This window comes from Camelus bactrianus, chromosome 9, assembly GCF_048773025.1.
Source record: "Camelus bactrianus isolate YW-2024 breed Bactrian camel chromosome 9, ASM4877302v1, whole genome shotgun sequence".
Lineage (NCBI taxonomy): Eukaryota > Metazoa > Chordata > Mammalia > Artiodactyla > Camelidae > Camelus > Camelus bactrianus.
Window position 1 is genome coordinate 40,269,029 of NC_133547.1, and position 26,627 is coordinate 40,295,655.

At 49.6% G+C, this 26,627-nt stretch overlaps 1 protein-coding gene and 1 long non-coding RNA gene across 4 annotated transcripts in view; both read left to right on the top strand.

Moving 5' to 3' along the window:
• Window positions 1–764: 764 nt before the first annotated feature.
• LOC141578623 (uncharacterized) lies at window positions 765–14,409 on the top strand. The gene is made up of 4 exons (XR_012509169.1): window positions 765–1,796; window positions 6,168–6,328; window positions 7,901–7,966; window positions 8,162–14,409. It is a non-coding gene; the product is annotated as an uncharacterized LOC141578623 (long non-coding RNA).
• A 5,793-nt stretch (window positions 14,410–20,202) lies between these two features.
• SLC6A17 (solute carrier family 6 member 17) overlaps window positions 20,203–26,627 on the top strand; it is a 49,889-nt gene continuing 43,464 nt past the window's right edge. Inside the window, exons 1-2 of one of the 3 annotated variants that reach the window (XM_045511648.2) lie at window positions 20,213–20,652; window positions 25,743–25,859. The gene's annotated coding sequence lies outside the window, so the exon portion shown is untranslated. Of the gene's footprint in view, window positions 20,653–25,742; window positions 25,860–26,627 lie in introns of all 3 variants that reach the window. The other 2 variants (XM_074370136.1, XM_010948272.3) reach the window with 2 other exon arrangements.

Sequence of the window (26,627 nt, forward strand, 5' to 3'; positions counted from 1 at the left end):
GACATCACCGGGCAGACATGCTTGCGGAGGATGCACGTTCGTCTTACACAAGGTGAAGAGTCCTTCTCCAACCTCTGCATCTCTCTGTGCTGCCTTATTTCCTGGGGCCATCTTAGCACCAGACTCCCCTTGTCTACGCTGTGAGTCTGGCAGCCGTGAGGAGTGGGGGCGGACAGTGAGAGAGAAGAGTGAGATCTGGAATCTGAAGGCTTGGGGTGGAATCTTGAGGGGCTCCTTAACCAGGGGACTTCGGTTGCTTGGTCTGACCCTTGGCGGGCTTGTCTGTTCAGTGCCCTTCTTGTGGGGTAGTTAAGAGTACCCAATGACATGATGTATGTGAAAGTATTTTGTAAACTCTAAAGTGCTGTGCAAAATTAAGGGTTATTTTATGCCTGCCCCCAACACTGATGTCTACTGCAGGCAACAGAATGCCCTCTGACCAGTTCACACCTACAGGGATTTATTGCATGGAGCGGGGTGGTCTACAGGGTCTCTGGGAGGGCCCAAGGACCAGGCTGGGACACTTAGCTGGGAGCACTGCAGGCAAGAGGGTCACCCAGATTGCCACCCCACCTGCCACTTGGCTCTGGGGTCCCAGGAATGAGAATCCAGGGTCCCCACCATGGGTGCCCCGGGGACTCTGATGCCTCCAGCCCCATCCTGAAGAGCCACCTCTCACCTGGCTCACTTCCACCTACAAGTCATGTGTGGGTGCTCTGCCTGGGAGAAGCCAGGTTGTGATGAAATCTTAGTTGAAAGAGGGTCTTAGAAATGCAGATTTCTAGATGGGGGTTCGTGTATGGGAAATTTCATTGAACAAATGACCCAATTCCTTCAACAGGAAGGAAAAAATAAAGAGAAGGTGAAAGAGGAAGGGAAATCTACATATTAAAAGAAACTTAAGAGATGTGTCAACTCATTGCAATGTAAGGGGTTATTTGGATCCAGATTTGAACAGTTAAAAAAACAAGGCAAAACAATGGGCAAATAATACTGACTGGTTATTTGATAGTATTAAGGAATTAGTGCTAACTTTTTAAAAAGTGAGATATATTATTGTGGTTATATTTTTTAAAATCACCTTTTAGAGAAGCACACTGAAGTACTTCTGGATGGAATGTTACGTTAGATTTGCTCCAGAACAATCCAGTGAATTGGGACAGAGGATGTTTCCACAGTGACAGAATGATGAGAAATGACGGTAGAAACTGGGTGTGTGACGGCTGATCATACTACTCTATTTTTGTGTTTGTTTGAAATCTTTCATGATAAAAGTTTATTTTAAAGGTTTACTTCAGCAGCTAAGTTACTGAAGCCTTGCCTCCCACAGGCACCTTATTGTGGAGACCTCAGGGTGACAGCAGTAGCTGTTTCATCACGATGTGCCATCTACCACGAAAATCCCGTGTTCTGATGCTAACCAGCTCTCTGCTGTCTGGAAATGCAACTCGCTCATTCGGAAACCAGTCCCAGATTCTCATATCCTTGAGGGTTTCTTGCTTAGAATCTCTTCTAATACCCATCTGGGAGAAGGAATTCCACTCTGGCTGATTTAAGCAGAAAGGAATTTATTAGAGGATATTAAGTAGTTTATAGAATCTTGGAGAGAGCCAAGACATCGCAGAGCCAACACTCCCTGATCTGGTGAGACACTGCTCTGTCGCTCTCTCCGTAGGAAGGAGGCACTGGAAACCTCCTGCAGCTCACCCCGGAGGCTTCATCTCTCCCGACCCAGCTGCTGCCTCACACTTCTTTCTACCACCACACCTCCCTTCCTCCACCCCTCCAAATCTCAGGTAGGACTTTTCTTGGTGGAACTTGGTCACACGTGGGCCCTAGCTGCAAAGGAGTCTGGGAAATGTAGTTTTGTTCTTTCCAGCATCTTTAGCACAGGAAAGCAAACTCTCTGTCTAGGTCTCTAAGAGAATTTCTGGTTTGGTCCCCTAACTCCCAGCGCAGTGGCTTAACCTTGGCACTGGGCTGGTGTTTGTTTTGGCCCAGGTGTTAGCGAGACAGACGTTCTGCCCCACACCCTTAAAGTGAAACACCTACAGGATTCAGAGTTTACAAAGAGCTTGCACATACTCTTTCTCTTTTGGTTCTCTCATCAAGCCTGGACGGTTGGGATCACCATCCTCATTTTATAATGGAGGGGACTGACATTCAAAGAGGGGAAGTCAAGGATCTGGTAGATAGCAGATCAACATCTGAATCTTTTACTCCCCTTCCCTACTCCTCACCTGCCAGAGTGGGAAAATGTATCGCAATTTTAGTTTGTGACTTGAATTTGCTTTTGTAGCTAATAGTCCTTCCTCCATCCCAAGATCACAGGCTGGCCTTTGTGCCACCTTGTCTTATGCCTTTTTGGGTGGGAGGTGGCACAGAGCGATGGTGAGAGCACAGGTGACTGCAGTCCGAATGCTGGGAGCTGCCTGTGAGCTGGGCTGACTTTGGACATGTGACTTCAGCCCTCTGTTTTCATCATATGTAAAAGTGGCTAATAATAATTGCATCTACTTTAGAAACCTATTAACAGGATTAAATGAATGAACGCAAGTGAGGTGATTAGTATACAGTAAATGGTCAGTAAGCTTTGTCATTGCTGCTGCTGTTTGGAGAGGGGTGCGGGGAGGGTTAAAAATGGAAGGCTGGTTGTCACCTAGATCACTCTTACCGTTTCCTGGCTTTTGTTTTGTAAAAATATAGGTTCATTGAGGGGATTATGCTGGATTGTCTTGTAGGAAGGAGAAGGTAGTGGAAAGGAAGTTTGGAGGAAAGCATGCTGAAGGGGAAAGGATGGGCTCCAAGGCAGCTGGGAGGGGCCACTCTTCACTGTGGCACACCACAAAGGTGGCAGGGCCTGAGGACGAGGGCTGCAGGTTGAGAAGGTTGACTCTCAGCAGAGACTGAATGAGGACTGGTCAGTGGGCGTATCTGTGTGGACAGTGCACTCAGGGACCAGTGGGCCCTTCCCTGAATGTTCTGCCATGTGGGAGACCCCAGGGCCTTTGCTCGCCTCTGACGGAGAGTGGGCAAGGGAGCTCCCATAACAGCAAACTGAATTCCTCTCTGGACTGGTAAGATGTAGGCTTGGTGAAGATTAAATTTCATTGGAGGAAAGAAATGGCACCTTTTGAGCGCCTTATGCAGCAGAGTAAAATCCCCTCTTCATGACACCTTATCTTGTTATCAGTCAGGATGGGTCCCAGCAAAGCCAAAATTTAGACATAGATTGTCTTCAAAACCTGAGTCTCTGTCCCTTTGGCCTTTTCTCAAATACAGTCTGAACCCCTAGCTCTTCTCTCCTCCCTCCCCTTATCACAGTCACTCTGGAGAGGAGTGGATGAATCAGGTCCACACAAGCTCAAGTCCCAGCTCTGCCATTTAGCAGCTGTGTGTGACATTTGGTAAGTCACCAGTAAAGTAAAATCATTAAATACCCTTCAGAGAGCTGTCATGGGGATTATGTAAGACAATGGAACTCCCAGGTGCTTTGTAAGCTGTGACTGTTACATCAACAAGAAGTGTGACTAGTGTGTCTTTATGCAGATTTAAGCCAGTGGGGTATGTGATGGCTTCATGGTCACCTGGCTTGGCTTGAATCCCAGTCTCTCCTGGACTTGGAGAACAGAAAGGAGGTAGCAGCTATTTGGGAGCTGACACTCCCCATCTCCCAGTTACTCAATCAAGCAGTAACCCACGTGCTGCTGTAAAGGGATTTTGCACAGGTGATTAAAGTCCCTAATCAGTTGACTTTAAATTATGGAGATTATCCTGCATGGGTCTGGCTCAGCCTGTCGGAAGCCCTTTAAGAGAAGGCTTCGGCCTCCCTTGTGAGGGACCTAGGCCTGTGGCCAACAGCTTTGGCTGGTGCCTGTGGGTTTCAGCCCGCCTGCAATCTTCCCTTCCTGCCTGCCCCATAGACCTTGGACCTGCTTACCAGGCCCCACACTCACATAAGCCAGTTCCTTGTAATAAACCCACAGAAATCTCCTACTGGTTCTGATTCACTGGTTGATACAGGGTGGTCCTGCTGGCACACAGCACAGCAGGAGGCTTTGCCAAGCGAGTGGGGAGGTGTGTTTGGTGGAAGAGGCCCCCATGGAAGCAGCACCCAGGGTGTCACACAGGCGTGGCAAGGGAGTGCTGCCTCTGCCTGTGCTTCTGTGGCTTTTGTGGCAATCCTGCCAGCCCGTGGCTCGGCAGTACACACAGGGTCACATCACAACCTTTAACAGTTGGCGAGACAGGCATTGCTATTCTTACCTTTCGGATAAGGAATCACGATGGAGGCTCAAAGAATTCAAGTGATGAATCACTCAGCCAATAGGTGGCAGAAGTGAGACCTGGCTGGTCCTCAGGGGCCCTCCCAGCCACCCCCCAGCTGCACTGCCCATCTTGCTAGCTGCCTGTGTAACTACAGCCAGGTCCCAGTGCTGGGGATGGGGATCTAATAGTGGACGATCAGAACTTCTCCTGCCCTCACGGAGTGCCTAGCCCAGGTGTCTCTCTGGGGCCCGCGGCCAGGTAAGGGCTAATGCTGGACCTTCTGAAAGCTGTGGTTTGGAGTTGGCTTGCCCGCCTGGACCTGGTTGTCAGGAGCAATACTCAGGCTCACAGCCTTCAGGAGAAGCTGCTGCCGGGGTAGGTGCTATGGGCCTGCAGGCAGAGTGGAGAACTCTGAGGGCACCAGCAGAAACCCTGGTGGCAGTCCCCCAGGGTCCCCAGGGCCTTGTTAGAGGCACCGGTTATGGCACTGGAAAATGCCAGCCAGAGGGCGGAGTGCAGGGGCACAAGGGACTGCCTTTCTTCTGCCTTCCTCTGAACACGACCTCTCAGCACCTAAGCCCACCCACCCATCCAGCCTGAGGGACCCCTCCACTGATACGGGGAAACTGAGGCAGGGAGGTCCTCACCATCAGCCAGAGTGACAGCTCTCTGATTGTGTGTCTTGGCACCCCAGGAAACAAAAACAGACAAGAGAATATTCCCTGCTCTGTGTTTAAGTTGCACAGTTACCTTGTGAGTATAACTTTTACAGTAGGTTTATTTATTCTGCTGTCTACACAAACCAAACATGAGCTCCTTTCTACTTCCTATGATATGTGTAGACCAGCCTCTTCCTGCCTGACTCAATAAATATCATTTGAGGGCCTACTGTGTGCTCAAAACCCCCAACCCCTACCCTGCGAGGATGACCACCGATCGAGATACTTACTGAAGGCAAAGGGAACAAAAACTGTTCAGTGGAAGAAGGGAATTATAAATACTGCTCCGGCCAGTTGTAGAAACAAGGGCTGGATTTTCTTATGAATATGTTTATATATACATTTCCATTAAGCAAATATTTTGGGGATTTTTCCCTCTCTTATTCTCATCATTTAACATAAGATGTCTTAATAGTAGCTAACTTTATATCTCAGTATTTTAATTTATGGGTTATTAAAGGGAGGAGTGTGAATCAGCTAGAAGAATGAACATCAAACAGATAAAAATTCCTGCTCTGATTGAGCCTCCATTCTAGTGTGGGAGAGAAGTAATAGATGAAAAAACAAAATATATAGGTATCAGTTAGTGATAAATGATAAGGAGAAAAATAAAGCAGGGAAGAGGTACAGGGAAGATGATCGTGTGTGTGTGTGTGTGTGTGTGTGTGTGTGTGTGTGTATGTGAGTAGTTTCAAATAGGCTGGTCAGGGAAGGCTTCCCTAGAGGTGACACTTGAGCTATGGGAAAAAGCAGGTGCAAAGGTCCTGAGGTGGGTGTTCAAGGAGGCCTGCTGTGGCTGGAACAGGAAGGAGGCAGGGTGTAGCATGAGATAGGTTAAGAGTTAATGGGCACCAGATCACACAGGGCTTTTGGCTTATGCTAAGGACTTCAGTTTTCACCCCAAGTAAAGTGGGGAGCAAGGACGGGACTTTGAGCTGAGCGATATACACTGACTTAGGTTTTCATACAAATATCTCTATTGCTCTGAGGCTTGACCTTCCACTTGACTGTCTAGGTAAAAAGGCTCATCCTTAGCTGCACCCTGCTTCCCACCTAGTCCCACCCACGACTGTCAGAGCCCTGAGGTCCAGGGCTTTGTAGACAGGTGCCCAGAGGAGGGAAGTCTGACTACACCTCCACCTCCCAGCCCAGGGCTCCAGCTCTTTGCTGACTTTTCAGGGTCTTTCCCAGGCTGGCGTACAAATGACCCATGTTTGGGTAGATTCCATGAACGTGAGCCAAGCCCTCCCTCTGGCTGGATTGAGCTGAACTCTGAAGTTTGCTGCGATGACCCAGACACCTCTTTGCCCTGAAGGAGCCCTGCAGGAGGGGGCTGACAGGTGTGTGACACACTAACATGCAGTGTGAGGAGGCCTGTGTGTGGAGAAGCTGGGAGGAGAGAGCACGGTCATGGTGCTGAGGGTGGGGAGTGAGGTGGCGGCACTGGGAAAGTGGACAACACCGGAGCTGGGGTGTTAAAAAGAGAGGTTGGAGGGGCAGACCAGAAGAGGGAACCAGATACAGTGATATGAAAGTGTGTAGAAGGTAAAAATCTTAACCTCCACCTCGGGGGTGAGATCAACTTTTCTTTATTTTCTTAAAACAGCTCAGATTCTCTTTCAACTCCATTGCCATGGAGTGGTGAAAGTTTAACCTCGGTCGGTGGCTTTGGTAGGGAACCCCCATCTCTTTCCCTGGGGCTGCTTTCATAATTGGGAGCTTATGGAGAGCGAAGACCGGTGAGGGCAGGGATGTCTGCCTTTGACATTGCTGGTCCTGAGGGCCTGTTGCTGGTTGTCCCAGAAAGCCCCAATCCCCTGGCCAGTCCTCACGGCCCGGGGCTCCTCCGTTCCCTTCATACCAGTCTGAGGGAGGTGCTTGGGCATCGGAGAGCAGTGCAAGTCTGGTCTCTGAGAACCTCGCACTGGAGAGGACCCCAGGGCCCTCCCTGACCCGGACTGCCTGTAGGATGGACACCAGCCACCCAACGGCTCTGAAACTGAGTTTCTCCTGCATTAAAGGGGCAACTCCTAAGTACTTGTGAGGGTAAGTGGGTGGAGAAAATGGGATGGGAAGGCTGGAACGCCCCACCAGCTGCTCGTCAGAGCTTAGTGCCATCAGGGACCCTGACTCCCACACTGAGGCACTGGCTCTTGCTCTCTGCACACTCTGGGTGTAGTTTGGGAGGGTGTGTCCCCCACCACACTATGGCTTAGCCAGAGATGCCCTGGGCAAGGGTGGATGTTGGGGAGGGGGCCCAGGACTGCCTCCTAGTCCCCTCTTGGAGGCCCTCAGTTCTCAGGGCACTGGCTGCTCTCAGGGTGAGGGCGGTTGCAGGTGCCCTGGCCCCTGAATGGGACATTGAGGACCCCCAAGATCTCTCAGCAGGCATGCTGGAGGCTAGCAGCCCCTGCTGTCTGGAGCCTCTAAAGAGCCGAGATTTATGTGGCTTCCCCACTGCCCATGTCTCTGGCTGAGGAGAACGGCTCATTTTTCATGGTGTCGTGTGACTTTCCAGACTATATTTTCAGCCTTGGTTTGACATCAGTATCTTGCTTGGTCCCTAGAGATCGGCTTTGTACATTTCCAGGCTGTCGTAGCCAAAGCCTCCCCATCCCCTTGGGTCTCTTGTGCTGTTCCTGCTGTCCCCACTGCCACCTCCGGGGGGCACTTCCTGGAAAACTTCAAGTGGGACTCCCTGGGGCCTCAGGAGGCGGCGGTTGTGGGAACAGGGAGGGTCGCTATGTGTTGGTCTGTCCTGTATGGTGTGTGTGTGTGTGTGTGCGCGCGCGCGCGCGCGCGTGTGCACACGCGCGCATGCACGCGGGAGGGGGTGGAGGGCAGGTAGAGAACCAGAGGCGAGAGGTGTGAGCCAGGCTGGCTGAGATGTGAGGCTGCACGTTTGTTTCTAGGCTGCTCATCTGCAGACACTCCCTGGGACAGGCTCGATCCCAAGGCCTAAAAGGAGGGGAGGAAAGGTAAGAAAACGGGAGGGCGGAGTTGGGGAGAGAGGAAGATGGAGGAGGAGGGAAAGGGCCAGGGAGAGAGGCAGAGGCAGAGGAATGGAATAATAGCACAATTACAGGCAGCACTGCACGGCATGGCTTCCCCGTTTCTTTACCTCATTTAATCCTCAAAACAACTTTGCTGTGGACATTGTTCTCTTTTTACAGCTGGAGAAAACTGGCAAGAGAGACTGTTCTTGGCTGACAACACCCAAGACATCCAGTTGGCCACCGTTCCCTGCTGGCCATGCCTCCTAAATACCTTCTGCTGTGCACCCTGCCTGGTCTTTGATGCTGAAGAGATGCTAGTTCTTTTTCTTATAAGCCCTTCTTCCTGCTTTGAAAAGTATCGAGTGATCTGAAAATGTGAGTGTAACTGTGATACAACTCGATTCTTGAGCCTCCTTCTCACTTCTCTGCCAGTCACAGTATCCCAATCCCCACCCCAGGGACTGAGGCTTCAAAGCAGTTTCTGACTTAGTCCAGTTCCCACCGCAGGGCCCAGGTGACAGTCAGAAACTGTGTTCAGGGGCGGGGATTGGGCAATATATCAGAGTGGTTAAGCATGTGGGCTTTGGACTCCAACCCCAATTCTGCCACTAACTAGCTGTGTGACCTGGACAAGTTACTTAACCTCTCTGTGCCACCGTCACCTTACCTGTAGAATGGGAATGATACTAGATACTGCAACTTGTTTTGAGAATTAAATGAATTTATATACATAAAATACTTAGAACAGTGCCTGGCAAAAACTAGCGTTCAACAAATATTAACTTTTGTAATTATCACCTGGAATATAACAACCCCCTCAGTGGTCTTTGTGCTTCCAGTTGTGTTCCCTCCAATACATTCTTTACTCAGTGGCCAAAGGGCTTTCTCTGTCACTCCATGCAGGGTTGCCAGATAAAATACAGGATGCCCAGTTTAAATTTAAATAGATGTCTGGTATTTGCTAAATCTGGCAACTCTCCTCCCATGCTTAAAATTTTTCTCTGGTTCTCAATTACCTTTAAAGTAAAATCTGAGCTTTTTAGCCTGACATTCAAGTTCTATGTGATTCAGACCCCTGCCCTCTCCATTTCATCTCTCACCTCCCTATTTCTTCCCACTCCCAACCCCCTCATCTTCTGCTCCAGACGTCTCCAACTGCCTTCTTGGAATCCCAGAGAATGAATCTTAGCATTCTGGAGCTAAGATGAACCATTTGTCACATTTTTAGATGAGGAAATTAGGGCCCGGAGAGGTTAAAGACCAGCCCAAAGTCACACAGCTATAAGTGAAGCTCACATCACCAGGCCCCGTGTTCTTGCTAGGACATCAAACCTTGGTTCTGAAACATTGAAAGCCACACTCAGGCCAGAGGAAGACCCTCTTGGAAAAACAAACAAAATTCCTGTCCTCAGAAGACCAGACACATATTTTCTTAGAATTTGGGGACTGAAGGAAGGCTGGATCTGCTGGCCTGGAGCAGTTTCCAGGGGCCAGATTCAACAAGCTCTGATGCCCAAGAGATTTTGAGGGGCAGAGAGCTGACCTGGAAGTGTTCAGGGTTCAGGTGAGGAGCTCTGCAGGGTATAGGAGAAGTGCTTCTGAGATGCAGGGCTGGGGAAGCAAGGCCCAGTTTGCAGCTCCGTACTTGGGATTTGTCCTGGTATAGAAACTTATTTTCCCAAGGCCAGGCAGCTGAGAGTGAAGGCACTTTAGGCCGGGGATTATAAAATGAGCAGAATAATCCTGGCTGTGAATAATCCTGCCCAGAAGCTTTATGGTGGCTGCAGGGGCAAACACAGACTGGAGGCCACAAGGATGGGAGTGGGGGACACCCCTCCTGCGGGGCTTCTGGGGCGGGTCTCAGCACTCTGCAGTCACCCCTGGCATCAGACTTGAAGTGGACCAGCTTCCCAGCCAGATCCCTGGGAGGCTCTGGCTCTGTTACAGCCACTTGATGAAAATATCTCTGCTCAGTGCTGAGAACTTGGTCTCAGTAATTGACTTGTATAATGTCCAACGGCTCTGTGCATATAACCAGCTCAAAGTGATGCATCATCTTTAGCGAAAAGATTTATCATAGAATCTATGGCAGCTTCCCATTTATCTGGAGCAGAAATAGGAACGACTCTCCTTGCCAGGAATCATCTTTTGTCTTCAAAGCAAATTTCTCCATGGTTGGAGGCTTCCTGGGCCCAGGCCGTGGCCTGTGGCCAACTTCTTGGCCAACGTCTCTGAGTCCCAGTGTCTCTACCTCAAGAATCTCAGCCACAGGCAGCAGGGATGAGGGAGAAAGTGGAGGGAGCTCTGGGTTTAGGAGCCCCAAGTCCTAGAACTGACTCTGCCACCAACTGACTTGTGACCTTGGGCAAGTCACTCATAACTCAAGCTTTTACTTCTCCATCTGTAAAATGGAATTTGTGATTCCTGCTTAACTATCCCACAGCAGTGATGGAAGAAGAATCATCCATCACCTACTTTGCAAAGAGGCAGTGTGGAATCACGGTTCAGAGCCAGGGCTTTGGGATCGGATGGACCTGGGTCAAGTCTCAGCTCTGCTGCTTGCTTATGTTACATTGGGCAAGTTTCTCAACCTCTTTAAGCTTTGGCTTTCTAAACTGGGGATACTGAAAGTATCTACTTTGTGATAATGGCATCAGGAAGGAAAAGAAAGGATGCATAGGAGCTCCTAGTATGTGCTGGAGAGGGGTATGCACTCAAGGTTTAGCCATGCTCTCATTACACACCCCGTCCCCCTGGGCAGCAGGACGTGTCAGTGGTAATGTCTGTTTTTGTAAGACAGACTCATTACCACATGTCATACCATCTCACTGAACCGCTCACAACTGTAGGCCAGGAAACAGATTTGGAAAAATTAAGGACTTACACGAGATCACCCAACTCAGTGGCAAAGGTGATCTTTAAACCCGTTTCCAGCTGACTCCAGAATCTGTGTTTTTTTCTACTACATCACGCAGGCTTGTAATATATTTGGAGAGAGTGAAGATGGTCAACTAAGAGTGTAATTAACAGTGACAATGCAAAATCTGTGCAACCAACTGGACTTGAGTTTCTCTCTCCCACCGTCACCACCTATTAGCTGTGTGACCACAGACAAGTCACTTACCCTCTCTGAGTCTCAGGCATGGTAAGTTCTCAGTGCAGTGAATGGTGCTCCATCACGATAGCTCTTGTCATTATTGCTATGAAAGGCAGGCTGTCTGTGTGCTGAAAGGTGGGATGATAGCCAGTCCTCAGTGCGGGCAGAGTCTACCTGAGAGGAACATCCTGTGGGCTGGAGGTGATTAGGCACGGCAGCAGGGAGGAGTGACACTGAAATGGGGCTTTGAAGGACAGAAAGGCTTCTGATGAGCAGAGCCAAGTGGGAGGAAATTCTGGGCAGAAGAGATGGTGCTGGGGGGAAGACTCAGGTGCTGGGGCCAGGGAGCATGGAAGGTGGGAGCCTACGAGGAGGTGCTTCCATCCATGCACCCACTGGAGTAGAGGCGACTGCCTTTTAAAATCACTTTCTACATGCCAGACACATTGTAATCACGATCTCTAATTTTCACAACTCTTCTTCAAAGTAGGTAACATTATCCCCTTTCACAGATAAGCAACTGAGGCCCAGAGAGTCTGAATAAGCTCCCCAAGGGAGTGCCTAGTGAGTGACAGCCAGGACTCAGTTTCAAGTCTGTCTCCTAAGGTGCTCTGACCACACTGCAAGGCTAACTCCCGATCAGCACTGAATGAACGTGTGTCTGTCTCCTAAGGGTGCTGCATCCCACAGCCCCTGCTACGAGCCAGGGGAGGGGGGTCTGGAAACAGGCTGGGCAGCCTTGCCTCTGGACCCCAGCAGCTGGCAGCCTGGGTAAGGTAAACACATACCACAGGGCTGTTCAGCTGGCGGGAAGCACAGAGGAAACGTGGCCTGCCCACCGGCCTGCAGCATGGCCTCCCCATCAGAGCATCTGCTCTCACCCCGTAAGCTTGGGGACAGGCTGTTAGGAGTGGTCCACTGTTAGGCTGGCTAACAGCTGGTGGGGCGGGGACTGGAGGGGTGCTCTGTCCTTAGCTCCCAGGAGACTACACAGGTGATGGGTAAGGGAGAAAAAAAAAAGAAAGAAAAAAGACACAACATTGTAAACTGACTACACTACAATTTAAAAATAAAAACAAAAAAAATTACAAATTTAAAAAAATTTTTTAAAAGTTAGGGGGAAGCGGAGAGGGTATAGCTCAGTGATAGAGTGCAGGCTTAGTATGCCTGGGTTTAATCCCCAGTATCTTCATTAAATAAATAAATAAATAAACCTAATTACCTCCTCCTCCCCGTCTCCAAAAAAAAAGTCAGGGGGTTGGAGCCTTGCCCTGGGCCTCTCTGGCTGGTACCAACCTCCAGCACGGTAGATTTTAACCTCTGCGGAGACTGCTGGACACCCGTCTCAAGGCCAGGTGGTGACAGAGCCCGCTGCTGAGGCTGACAGATACAGCCCTGTGATGATGTCTATTTTTGTTCCCCGTCTCCTCGGGAATATTTCAGTGCAAGGGTTTCTTTGTCTTCTCCCAATTCACCCCTTCCTGGACCCTCCACAGCTGGCAGCTTGAGCCCATGTGATTGAACCATGTAAATCAGTTTTGTGGTCATCCGCATCCTATCCCAAGACTTGGTCAGCATTTCCTCCTCAGCCCACCTTGGTTGGGCTGTCCCTTCCCCAGGCCCTGTCCCAGCACCCTGTATTGCCTGAGAATGCCCCTCCCGATCTGCTGGCCAGGCTGTGTCCTGCTCACCATGTCCTCCTGGATCACTTCCCCGATTTCCAAGGCCCACCTACTTCCAGGTGAACGTCCGGGAGCACAGCTGCTGGTTAATAAGATCCTCTTCTGTTTGCTTATCCATGTGCACCTAAGCAGGGCAGCGCTGTGAGGGCAGGAAGAGTTTTTTTCTTGCCTTTTCATCTCACCCCCAGCACCAGGCAAGGAAGGGCACAGGACTTGGAGATGTTGGAGGGATTCAGATGGATGGGGGCAGATCTGGGACATTCTGATCAAAGAGGGATTTCCACAGATTACCATGGATGACATGTGGGTTTGCTCAGCACTGCAGGACTTCTCACGAGTTATTAGCCACTCTCTCCATGTGTATCAGCCAAGCAGCCAGGGTTGAGCCTCGGCACAGAATAAATAAATCTCCCTCCTTTGGAGGACCTGTGACTCCAGCCAGGTGGAATAACCTGGGAATCAAGGTACCGAAATTCCCACTCACCAGAGTCACACATATCTCTGGCCCCCATAGCCTCCAGACCAGAGCGGAGCCCCAGTGAGGTGGGAAGGAGCCTGCTAGGGACATGCTCCCTGGCACTTGTCCTAGTTTTCAACTGACTCGCTGCATGACCTTGGGCAAGTCTCTCGACCTTTCCGGGCCTGGTTTCCTTCATCTGACAACAAGCAGATTGTAACAGTCCTAGAGGATTGTTAAAGTGCCTTACAGCTCTGAACTTTTGCTTCTCTGATTCAGAGGCAAAGATGTCTATTGCTTCTTGAATAAAAATGTTCCTTGCCTGACAGCCAACCTGGGAGATCAATAATTCTGTCAGAGCATCCTTGGAATAAGGCTGGAGCTCTGCAGTCTTCCCCCAGACTGGACACTTTAGTCATTATTCACCCCCGTACTCCCTCTCCTTAACCCTCCCTCCAGCCCCCTTCACCACCCCACCCCCAATCCGGGATGTGGTGACCTGCCATGAATGAAGAGAGGCTGATCACATGGCTTGGTCACCATGGAGATGGATCCCCGCAGACGAGGTAGGCATCAAAGTCACATGAGAACCCCGGAAAACTGGCTGAGGTATTTATAGAAGCAGGCTGGTGCTTTTATGGAAGTGGGTCTATATTTGACTCTGGGACTGAAAGCTCCATGCTGGCTCTGGGCGAGGGAAGTTTTGCATCTAATTGTCTCGCCCCAGGTCTGGTCGGGCGTATAGCCCCCTCCCTTCCTGTTGTCTCCTGGCACATTCCCCTCCCCACCCGACTCCCTGTGGATGCTGCTCCTACTAGAGCAGCCCCCTCCCTTCTGTTTACATGGAACAAGGCTTCCTCCCCGGCTGGGAGTTTGTGGCCCCAGGATGCCGGGCATGCGGGCGATTTGGGACACCCTCTTTCACCCCTCTGCAGTTACAAACAAGTGGAATGTCCTCACTGCTATTCATAAATATTAGAAGATACTGTCATTGCTCAAAGCCTTTGCCACTTCTTTCTTCCTTCAATGTTTGGAGACAGTAGCCAAAGGGAGGAAGGCTTCAGCCACCCAGCCTGTCCTGGGGGTTACAGCCATGTTCTGGAAAAGCAAGTTAATTCTAGCAGGAACCACTGTTTATCCAGCACTCACTTTATACATGTTATCTCATGCACTCCTCACATACCCTAGAACATAGATACTGCTGATACTCCCATTTTACAGATGAGGATGAGAAAGCTCCAAGTCAGAATGAGAACCCCAATCTATCTGATTCCACAATCCCCGCTCTTCCCACCATGCCCTGCTGGGGAGAAGGCAGAGAGTATGCTTGAACGGAGAGGGGCCTGGGAGGGAGGCAAGGGCCTGGGAGGGAGGCAGGGGCCGAGAAGAGATCTGCAGAAGGCGGTAGTCTAGAGCAGCTGGGAGAAATGCATTTTGCTATTTTAATGAGCAGGTAATACATGCACATGGACAAGAAGAACGAAAGCAAAATTCAGTAAGTTCAATGCTAAGATTCTGTTCCCAGGGCCCTCCAGCCCCCAGTTTCCCTCTGCAGAGGAAGTCACTGTGGGCAGTTTCAGATGTTCCCTTTCTAGAGATCTCATATGCATTACAGAAGCAGATATGCCTATATGGAATTGACATGAGACAGACATAAGATACAAAGTTCAAAAGGTACATGATGACAAGCAAATTTTTCTCTCTTGCCTGCGCCCCACCCCAGCCATGCGCTTCTTCCTAGAGGCAAGCACTATTATCAATTTCTTACGTATCCTTCCAGAAATATTTTTATGTCTTTACAAGTATGTGGAGCATACCAAATGGTCACACCCTCTCCACACTCTCCTGCATCTTTTTTTCATTTAACAACTCATTTTGCAGATGTTTCCAAATCAGAACATGTAGAGAAGTCTTGTTCATTCTAATGGCTGGAAAAATTTGACTATGTAAACGGTCCCTTATTGATAGACATCTGAATAGTTTCCTGTTTAGAAAAAAATTACAAACACTGCAGTAAGGATTATCTTTAGATGGCTGCCTTTAAACAAACACATGCAAAATGAGTGTGTGTCTTCATAATTTTGATAGATATGGCCTGTGGGCAGTGGGATGCACCTTTGTAATTTTGATAAATATGGTCTAATTATCTTCCACAGAGATTGTACAATTTAATCCTTCTCCCATTAGCAAGATGCGTGCTATCAACCTTCTTTTTTAAAAAAATTATATGCCAACATAATAGGTAAAAAATGGTATATCGTTATTTTTCAACGTGCATTTCTTTTATCATGAATGAAATTGAACATCTTTTTATATGTGGAAGAACCATTTGTCTTTTGTATTCTATGAACTTTCTGTTCATATCCTTTTCTCTTTTTCTTTTTTTAATTAATTTTTGGGGCGAGATAATTAGGTTCATTCACCTGTTTATTTATTGGAGGTACTGGGGATTGAACCCAGGACCTCGTCCATGCTAGGCATGCACTCTACCACTGAGCTATAGCCTCCCCCCAACCTTTTCTCTTTTTCTTAATGATTTTTCTGAACTCTATATGTTAAAGAAATACCTCCCCCACTTTTTAAACCGTCACTCAACGGATATCCCTCAACACCCACTATATGGCAGGATTGTTCTAGGAGCTGGGGAGACAGCATTTGTCTGTCTAGTTGGGGAGCAGACAAGCAAATAAACATGGAAGTGAATTGAGTGCCAGATGTGATAAGTGATTTGGAGAACAATAAAGCAGGAGGACACCAGTGATTTTATCAGACTTAGAAAGGTCTTCCCCACTCAGCATTATGACAATTTTTTCCATGCTTTCTTTTAGTACTTTTAGATTTCATTAAAAAAAAATTAGACTTTTCATACGACAAACCTCTGGCTTTGATGATCCTTTCTATGATATGTTTGCTTTCCTATTTCACCAGTTGCTATACTGTCTTTATCATTTCCTCCCTTCTGTTTTCTTTAGGTCGATTTTCCTACATTCTTGAGATGGTTGCTTGGTTCACTGATTTTCACTCTCCTTTTCTAATATATCTATTTCAGGCTGTAAATACCCCTCTAAGTACTACTTTTGATGCCTTCTATGTTTATTTTTACATTTATTAATCTCAGTACATCTACAATGTATATGGGTATAAGGAGTAAGGCAGGGACTCAAATTTCCTTTTTTTCAGATGGCCAAGCCAATACCATCTATTAAAAATCCATCTTCCCGCTACTCATTTGAGATGTATCTTTATCATATTCCAAATGACTGCCTCTGCCTTTATTTCTGGATTACATGTTCTGCCTCATATATTTCTCATAACTAGGACCGCGTTAATTTAAACTTGCAGCTTTATGTTATGTTTTCCCACCTGCTAAATTCCCACATCACACCCATTACTCTCCCTTATAATTTCTCTGGCTGTTTTGCTGGTTTTTCCATATGAACCTCAGAATCATCTTGTCTAGTTAAAAAAGAAAATTCAAACCCCTTTGTGATTTTCATTAGGGTCATTTAAAAACATGGATTAATTTAGAGAGAATTAACATGTTACTGTGATTTATCTTCCAATCTAAGAAACTGTCGTTTCTTTTCTTATGTTCAAATGCCCTTTCAGATCTCTCAGTGGCATTCAGGAGCCTTCTACACATCTTTTAAAGTTTATTTCTGAGTATTTTTCTCTTTCATTGTTGCTATTATAACTGAAGCAGCTCATATCTTCTTACTGGCTGTTGTATATCTGGTGGTTATTGCCATTTTACATGTTAATTTTGCATTCAATCACATTACTGAATTACATTGTTTTTTCATGACAAATTAGTTTTTAAATGACGTTTTCAGCTTTGAAGGGGAGAAAGCACATTGCAGACTTTCAAGGTGAATGCCTTTTGAATGACTCAATGAGTTAATAGGTGTAAGATGCTTAGAGTAGCGTCGGGTACATCTTATGAGCTAAAAGCAACAGTGGGACTACTGCCTTGAGTTTACACAGGGGTTTATCTCATTTAATCCTTACAACCACCCCACGAGGTTAGAGAACAGATTATTTCCATTTTCTAGATAAAGTATCTGAAGGTCAGCGATATTAAGTGATTTGTCAAAGGTCACCCGGCAAGGCAGTGTTGGATCAGAACCTGAGTTTATCTGACATCCTGCTGTCTCAAAAAAAGAGAACGAGGCAAGTCCTTTTGTTGTATGCAGGGTCCCTTAGATTCACTGATCCTCAGGTGGGTTTTGATTTGTGTTCTGGATGTTCACATAGGGGTGTTTAGTCGGACACCCACCCTGCATGATAAGGACCCTGTGGAGTCAGATGCCCCAGGCCAGCATTCTAGGCCACCGAGTCCCAATAGGCAGAAGGCCAGGCTGCCTTTGGAGCTGGGCAGTGGGGCCTGGCCTGCCTTTGTGTGGCGCCTCTTGCTCCTGTGGAGAGCTGTCCATTCCTCTCCTCCAGCCTCACAATGCTGGAGTGGGGGGAGGTGAGGAACCAAGTGGTTCACAGGCTCACCTGAGTCACACCTGGGGATGGTGAGGTGGCACGCTGCAGGAAAAAATCTAGAGGCCCTCTCTGACCCTCCAGGGCCTCTGACCTCTCTCTCTCCTCACATTCCCCCAACCCTGCTCACTGCAGGAGTTCTCTCAGACAGGAAGTGAGGTAAGGTCAAGGATGAAGGGACTCTCAGAACTGCTGTGAGGTAGAACCTGGGACTAGAAATTGCTGCCTTCTCTCAGGAAGCAGGGATGCTTCTGAAGGGGTCTGGGGTGGCCTCCTCCCATTTAAGTCTAGATAGGAAGTCAGCCCCATAATGTCACCATCACGCTCTAAAACTTTCAGTGGCTCCCTATTACCTTCTGACATAAGTAGGCTTTTTTAGCCTAGCATGTCAGGCATCCACATTAGCAAATCCAACTTGCCTTCTGGCTTTATCTCTCACTTGTCCCCTAAGCTTGCAGCTTCTAAATGGCCTGACTGGATCCAGACCTAGGTCTGTGAGGCTGGGGGTGTGGTAAATTCAGCACAAGCTCGTCCCTGGTTGCTCTCTATTTCTTTAGAGTAGTCCTCTAGCTTCAGAGAGGAAGTTAGATAGACTGGTTACATCCACCCCTTCATCTAAAAACTACAGTTCTATTCACGCAGCTCAAACTTAACATTAACTGCTTTATCAGCATTTCACGTTACTGCTTTATATTTATAGCTCAAAATAAACTAAAGCTCTAGCAATATTCCATATAAGCTCTTGATGGAACTGAGAAGGATGGATTTTGAAAAGAAACATGAAACCAAAATGTAAAAGTTCATTAAGTTATCTGTGCTGTTTCCACAAAGATTCTTACATGAATCATATATATGTGTATATGTATATATGCACACGTATCGGGCATGTCCCAGGAGAGAGAGAGAGACAGAGAGAGAGAGTGAGAAATAGAATCCTGTTCCCTCTTGCAAGCAACATAATACTCAGAGCAAAAACTGAACTGAACACAACTCCCCTAGGTGCTAACAAAGCCCCTTTTTTATTGCTCCAGGAAACATTTTCTTCCTCTTATGTCTGGATGAAGTTCGTCATTGTTCATCTCACCTTCTCAGCTGCTTTGAGGCTTTCGTTGGGCTCTGGCCTATGCAGAGGAAAGTTGTTTAGCTCCTTAACACCTCCCAAGTTGTCCTCGACTGACTGTATAAACCCTGCCTCTGAATTCAGCCATGAGCTACTGAGCTTAGCACCATGCCTGACACAGACTAGCTGTCCCCAACTAGACAGGAGCAGGTGCCCTCGGAGCTGTAAGAAGGGCTGCCGTCCTCCAAGGATGGCACCAGGTGAGTTGGGAGAGGAGGGGCAGCTGCCTGCTTGTCCTGACTGTGCCCAGGGAAGTCTCTTCTCCGTTCAGATTCTCACTGCTCCCTCCTTAGCACACGACTCGTTTGGACCAGTGACAGCCTGGTTTGCAAGACAGAGCTCCAGGTACTGTTCCATGTGCACAGGACCCCAAGACAAAGAGCTCTGGCCTGAACCACCTTTCTTCCAAGCCCCTGGCCCAGCTCCTCACTGTGTCATCATCAACATCATCATCAACACAGCAGGAGTTTACTATGCGACAGGCTGCTGTTAGAAATGTCTTACTTGGAAAAATCTCATTTAATGCTCAGTATCCCATGGCTCATACCTCCCTGTCTAACTGCACCTCATATCAGCCCGTCGCTGCTCCAGCTCAGCCAGCCAGCCCGCCTGCACACCTTCTCCATTCTCTTGAATCTTTGTCCTTATTATGCTGTCTCCTCCACAGGGGTCACCTTTCCCCTTTTCCATTGAAATCCTGGCCACCCTTTGCGGTCAGTATCCTGTCTCACCTCCACCATAAGGCCTGCCCAGAGCCCAGTCAGAAATTCCCTCTCCCTTCACTCACTGTGCTCAATCTTGTACGGTTCTTCCATCCTTCTGTCTTAAATTGTAGCTTCCTGGATAACCCCTTTTCTGCCTCCTCCCGGAGGTTCCATGCCCTCATCTCCCAGAGGGGCGATCTTCTTAGCCCCCACAGCCTCTGGCATACAGTAGGAGCTCAATGGATGAGTGGTGTATTGAGGAGGTAAACGTACAGGGAGGAGTCTTGCAGAATGGTAGGGTGGAAGGACAGTGAAGTGGAAAAGTAAGAAGAGGGTGAACAAAGGCACAGAGATGGAAGTGGCTAGGGCAGGGGAATGACCACTTTGGCGGGGTGAGTTCATGAAAGACGGCCGAAAGAGATGGACCTGAATAGACGAATGAAGGGAGGCCCAGGGCTCAGGAGGGCCTTGGCCATGGGGCCGCATTCCCCTGAGGGCAGAACCTGGTAATGCTTCAGGGTCTGGGTCCCTTGGCCAGGGGCTTCAAGAGGCTGCTCCTGGGGCAGACCCCTCCCTCTCCCTGCCCACCCCCTCCGCCTGCGTCGGCCATCAGAGCCTCCCTCGCGGACCCAGAGCCTCGCATTGACGTGGGCCCGCGCGTGAGTCAAGCCTGCGTCACGGCGCCCCGCCGCCAGGGTGGCCTTTCGCAAAGCGAGGGAACAGTGCGCGCTGCGCTGCGCTGCGCTCCGCCCCGCTCCGTTCCGCTCCGCAGAGCCGGCGCGGCCAGCGCGCAGGGAGGGTGGCACTCGGCCTCGGTGCCCACAGCCTCACGCGCTCCCTCCGCCGCGGGACCTGGGTTCCCGGACCGCTCCCCCGAGGCCTGAGCGCGCCGCGGGCGGGAGACGGGCCGGGACCGGCGGCGAGGGAGGGAGCGAGGAGCTAAGCAGGATCGCGTGCGCCGGCGCGCGGCTCCGGGTCCCCTCCCAGCCCCGGCCGGGGCCCATCGCCACCACACTCGGACTACCCGTGGGAAGGGCTGTGCTCCCGCGACCCGTCGGGGACCGCAGCTACTCGACCGGAGCGTAGGGGCTGAGGCTGCGCGACGACCCACGCGGGACAGGTGAGTCGCCGGCTGCGCCCCGCCTGGCTTTACCAGAACATCCACCGCAACTTCATCTGTTTCGGCCCCGCCCCAGCCAGGGAGGCCTAAGGACCAAGGTGTGAGGAGGCGCTGCTTCGGTGTCCTCCCGGCGCTGCGCGGGCCCGGGGCTCCTCCCGCCACTCCTGCCGCCGTTGCTTGGCGACGGAGCCCCGGGGCCGGCGCTCCTTAGGCGCCTCGGGGGTGCCCAGCGCCGCGCTCACGGGTTGGACACTGGGCTCCAGCTTCTAGGGCTCAGGAGGGCCCAAGAACTCCGGAGGTAGTAGGGCAGAGCTGCCGAGGCAAGCGCCCCCTGAGGACCGGGGTGGAGGCCCCGCCAGAATCGCCTCCCTGAGCCGCGCGCCTAGGGCGCAGTTCTGGCGGGGAGACTCCTGAGCGGCTGGAGACCCCAGCCCCAGCCGCTCGGCTTCAGGCCCATGACCTTGACAGTAACATTGGCAAGAGAATCAGAACGCTCACGCCCGCGATGAATATTTAATTCCCAGTCTTGGGGCTGGTCCTCGCTGAATTCAGAGCTAGCGGGGAGCCCATCTTCCCTCGAGGGATGAGCATCGGGGAACGGAATGGCAGAGATGGGGGACGTGCGCGGGGAGCAGGTCTGGAGGGGGCGCCGCCTCGGGAGAGAGGGCCTCTGCCACGTTTATACCTGTGCGCACCGTGCTCTCAAGCGGCGCTTGCAGTGCCCCGGAGAAGCTGGGGCGCGGCCTCCTGCTCTATTCTTTTAAAGCCTAAACAGCCCTGTCAAGGCTGCAAGTGTTCAGAAATCCTGAGGCCACTCACCTTACAGGACCCAATGGCTATCAAGGGGAGTTTCTAATAATAATAATAATAATAATAATAATAATAATAATAATAATAATAATAATAATAATAATAATAATAATAATAATAACCAAACAATAATAATAATAATAATAATAATTATTATTATTATTATTATTATTACTGTTTGTTGCCATTCCTCTTTCCTTCTTTGAGAATTTTTTAATAGACCCTCAGATTAGGAAATTTCTAAGCAGAGCTACCTTTGGAGCAATTCAGCTGTGAACATGAGGCAGGGGGGTTTGGGTTGGGGAGACAGGTATAGGGAAGGAAGATTCTTTTGAGGACACTGCCCCTGTTAACAGGAGCTTCCAGGAACAAGGAAAATCCTGTCATGGCTCCAAAAAAATTCAACTAAAACTTTTGTTTGATTGTGCTGTGCTGGACATACTGATTGGTGTCTGGAGAGCAAGGTCGGAGTGTGTGGGGGTTAACAGAGGGCTTCTTGCATCTCTTGCTGTGCTTATATTATCCCATGGTCCTGTGAGGTGGACCCATCCCCTGGCAGGAAGGGCTTCGAGGTCACACCTGCTTGACCTTGGCAGGAGCCCATCCATGGAGACTGTCAGAGGCTCAGCTCCTCTGCTGGCTTTTCCTCTGATGGAGCAGCTGTGGCTAAGTAGGTGGTGAGTTTCAGCGCATCCCTGCTGCTCAGCCTGGAGGGTGACTCAGTGCAGGAGGCAAATCGTGCCCACCAGCTCTGGTCGGAGTGAGTGTGTTTGGCCTGAGTCACACACACAGAGTCGTGTGTCAGCTGTTTGTGAGTTGAATGGGGTTCTTTGCCAGGACTTGTGAGTGGCAATGGCCCGAGCTCCCAGTGTTTTGGGTCCACTGACCAGAGGTTAACAAGTCCCCAGAGTGAGGTAAGCAGAGCTCAGACTGCCTGTCTGCTAGGCAAGGGTCCCGGAGCTCTGACCCCATGGGGAAGCGACTGAGGCTGGGTTGAGGGGGAGGTTGGAGGAGAGGGCCTGTGACTGTGGTGAGAACCAGGCGAAGTGCTCTGCCATGTGCCAGTGCAGGGTGACCTTGGGCAAGTCACTTTATCTCCCGAGCCTTGGTTTCCTGAGTTGTAAAGCAGAGATGCCTGTGGTACCTTTTCTGCAGGCTTATTTTTGAGCCCAGTGCTAGGCACATAGCAGATGCTCATTAAGTGTTAGTTCCCCACTCTTTTCCTTATGGGCCTTAACCAGAGGTGATTCTTTCTCATCTTGTCCTTGTTTCTCACTCTGAGCGGGGTGTAGAGACAAATGAAAGTGTCAGGGCTTCCCGTGTGGTTAAGAAGGACCCATAACTCAGCTTCAGACTGACCTATTTCCAACCCTCAAGTCTCCCCTGAGAGACCCTGAATGGGGAAGCCTGAGTAACAGAGTTGGGGAGGTGGGGAGGGCCGGGCTGGGTCTGCTGGGTGCCCTTGGCTGCCTGCAGTTGCTCCGGGGTGAGATTCAAGCACAGACCTTGCCTCCTTAGGATCGTTTGCGACCGTGACTGCACCCAAGTTGTGGCACCTGCTGAACTTTAAGAGTCGCTGCCCTCTGAACAGGTCTTGCCATCCCCTTCCCCACCTGTCCTATCCATAATGGAGTTGGGAGCTACAAGAGAACTATCCAGAAGAAGTTAGGCTAGCCTTTCCTGGAGAGGAAAGGAGTATGTCTCCTGCCTTTCCTGAAGGATCCTGGGCCCCTTCCTCCCTCCTGTAATGTGTCTAGACCTGGTGCTGATTTAAGATGTGCGCCCCTCCAGAGCAAAGGAAGTAAGGGAATCCCCAGGGCAGCAGGAAAGAAGCCATGCTGACCCCCAGGACTCCAGTCTGCTACTGGAATGTGTGTGCATGTTTGTGTGGGGAGGGGAGGGGTACATGCACCCTGGAATCAGTGCCCTCCCAGTTGGATCTGGGAGAAAATTCCAAGGATGACATATACAGAGATGAGAGGATTCCTGAGAAGCAAGTTCCTTCTGCCTGGACAGCTTCCCTTCCCTCCTGCTCCTTCCTGTCCAGGTTTGCTGCGGCAGGACAATTCATCATTAATCCCTTCAAAGCTGCTAAGATAAGCAGCAGAATAGTTTAAAGGGGAGATGGATTTTGGTGGTTTTTTTCCTCTTGAACCAGTTCTGAGTGATTGCTTGCTCTCAGGCTGGACTGCAAGAAATCCTTACAGCAAAATACCTGGAGCATCAGGATGGGGGAAGACTCTGTGATCAGCCCCTACAGAGTCCTTTTACATCAGCCTCCCCCTGACCCCCGACTGGTGTCCCAGGCTTTCAGAAGTCAGAAGCAGAGTACCGCAGGTAGATCTGTGTTAATGCACTACCCCAAGCGCAGAGGGGACAGTGACCTGTGGGGAAATGCCTACTTTGCCTGCTTTTAAGCAGGGTGGGTGCAGTTGTGGGTTCCAGCAGCTCATGCCATGCTTGGCACATGGTGATAATATCCAGGTTTTTACTGAGGCTCCTGTGCTGGGCTGAGTGCTTTATTCATAGACCATCTCATTTATCCTTCTCTCTAGTCCCAGGAGGCAGATGTTGCTCTCAGATGTTTACAGATGTGGGGCTTGAGGTTCAGAGAGGTTTAATAATTTGCTCAAGGTCACACAAGTAGTGAATGACAACCTGGGAATTTGAACTCAGGTCTGTCAGTTTCCAAACTTGATGCTCTTAATATCTATGTGATATGTCTCCATAAGAAGTTCTTAATAAATGTTGCTGGCAACCTAGGCATTTACCCAAATGTGGTTGTCTAAACCTGTGAGTCTAGTTCTTTATGCTGGTGCCTTGAGAAAAGGGGACATGAATTGCCACCAATGGGAAATTGGTAGAGAGTGAACATACCTCAACTTCTAACATTCAAGAAATATGGTATGTGGTTTGAGGTGGGTTGGAACTTGGAAGAAGATCCCAGGCTCCATCTTGGTGCTCTACTGTCCTGCCCATCTTTCTCTTCCTGACCTCTACCACCCCTGACCGCTTTCACTTAAAGTTTGTCCAAGTCAGGGGTTGGTGCTGACAACAGTAAGGAAAGAGTCAGAGCAGACCGGAAGTTGTCCTGAGGCTTTTTGCGTCTATAGAATTAAGGACAGCCAGTCTCTGGTGGGAGCTTTGATGTGTCAGATTTCTGTGCTGGAGGGTGTGAGCCAGGGACAGGCAGCAGTTTCTGATGAGATCTTAGACCCCAGGGCAAAACTGCTAACACTTCAAGGTTTTTTACAGCAGCTGCTTTGTGGGCTGCCAGGAGAGATGCTGCTTGCTTTCTGGTCTTGTCCCATGGAGAGCTCACTCTCCTTACCCTTGGGGCTCCACCGCTTCCATCCTTGGCTGTTTTGGGAAACTTGGCATCTGATTCCTTGTGGTTCTCCATCTCCTCTCTCTGAGAAATTGCCTGGAAGAACAAGCCCATACTGTCTTCGCCTGCCTGGCATCTCCAAGCCACCTTTGATCATGGTAGAGAAGTTTCTTAAAGTCAGGGTGGGTAATTGGAATGTAAGCATTACTGCTCCCCCACCCCCAGTGAACAAGGAGATCTTCCCAGAAACCCTTGCTCTGTGGGCAGCCATTTTGAGGGGATACAGTCTCTGGGTAATTCTCTCCTCCACCTCCATCTCCCTATGAGTGATTTAAAAAATTAAAGCATCGTTCATTTATGGATAAATCCAACTATTTAAAAAATATAGTTAGATCTTCACTGCGTAAACATATAGTTAGATGTTCACTGTGTAAAAGTATATTTTTAAAAATATACTTAGATCTTCACAGAAAACTCACATGTGAGAACATAATTGCAGATGCAGGGTGTATTACTGTACCGAATCATCCTCATGTTTAGAACCAGGTCTGTTTTGTCAGAGAGGAATTCTGGGTCAGGTGAGGCCTGGGCGGCCTGAGTCCCCAGCTTGGGAGCTGAGGCTGAAAGTGCTCTGAGGCTCCTTGTGGAGTGAGGGTGGGGTGACTGCGGGCTGGAGGAAGTGACGCCCCAGCTCCCAGGGCCTGGGGGCATTGCATCAGCTGCATTTGTCCCACTGAGCTGCCACTCTGTCTTCCAGAGCCTACTCACAGCTTATCTGATGATAACAAGTTGCCTCTCACTGTATTCCATCATTTCTAATTACTGGTTTAATTAGAATTTCCATTGGATTCTGTGCACCACTAATCTGCCTCCTTATTATTTCACTTGCAAATAGAATTCATTGGTCTACACCTCAAATTCCTGCTGATTGCATTTTCTCTTTAATTATAAGACTTCTGGGCTCCTGTGGTTTGAAATCCTACTCCAGATCAGGAGTGCTGTTTGATAAAGCTGCCTTTCAGGAGATGTGAACAGTCATCGGTGGGAAGGCTCCCGCAGGTGCTGCCAGGTGAGTAGTCAGTGAGGACGTGGAGCTCCTCTTCCTGGGGTCTATAGGAAGGGAAGCAAGTGTGCTCCTGGGCTGGGCAACCCAGTACTGGCTCCCAGAGTGGCCTGGTGGGTGCTGTCCACGGTCTTGGGACACTTCTGAGACAACCTGCCTGCTAGTAATTTGGAGACTCCTTTAGAACAACTGGAAGAACTCTCCTTGGCCAGTCCCCGACATTGCATTACATCTTTAGCTTTGGGAAAGGACATGGCCAAGCGAGGAAGCTCCTGACCCCAGGGAGGAAGGGTGGTAGATGGACTTGTTCTACTGTTGACTTGCTGAATGAGTCACGTGTGTCACTTTGCAGTGCAGCATGGTGCACTGGAGGAACTTCCTAACCCGTGCCCCAGGTGGATGGCATGTGGCCCAGAAATAATGATACCTTCATCCCTGGGAATAGCCTTGAGTGGCCCAGGGTGGTGAAGCCACCTCCATTGACCCCAGTGTGCCATCCCAGTCCTCTCTTCTCTGTGTGTCATCACCTGCAGAAGATTGGAGGAACCGGTACACGGGAAAGAGTTTGGGCTGCAGAGTGTGGGAGATCACAGTGTGGCTCCCCTCTCCTCCACTTCCTGGCTGGGCAATCTTGTACATGATGGTTATCTTTCCTTAGCTTTGGCTTCTTCGTCTGGAAGATGAGAATTACATTTTATCCCAAGCTGTTGAGGGGCTAAACAACATATGTAAGCACAGTATGTCTTCAAACATGTGTGCTCCCTCCGCTACGAT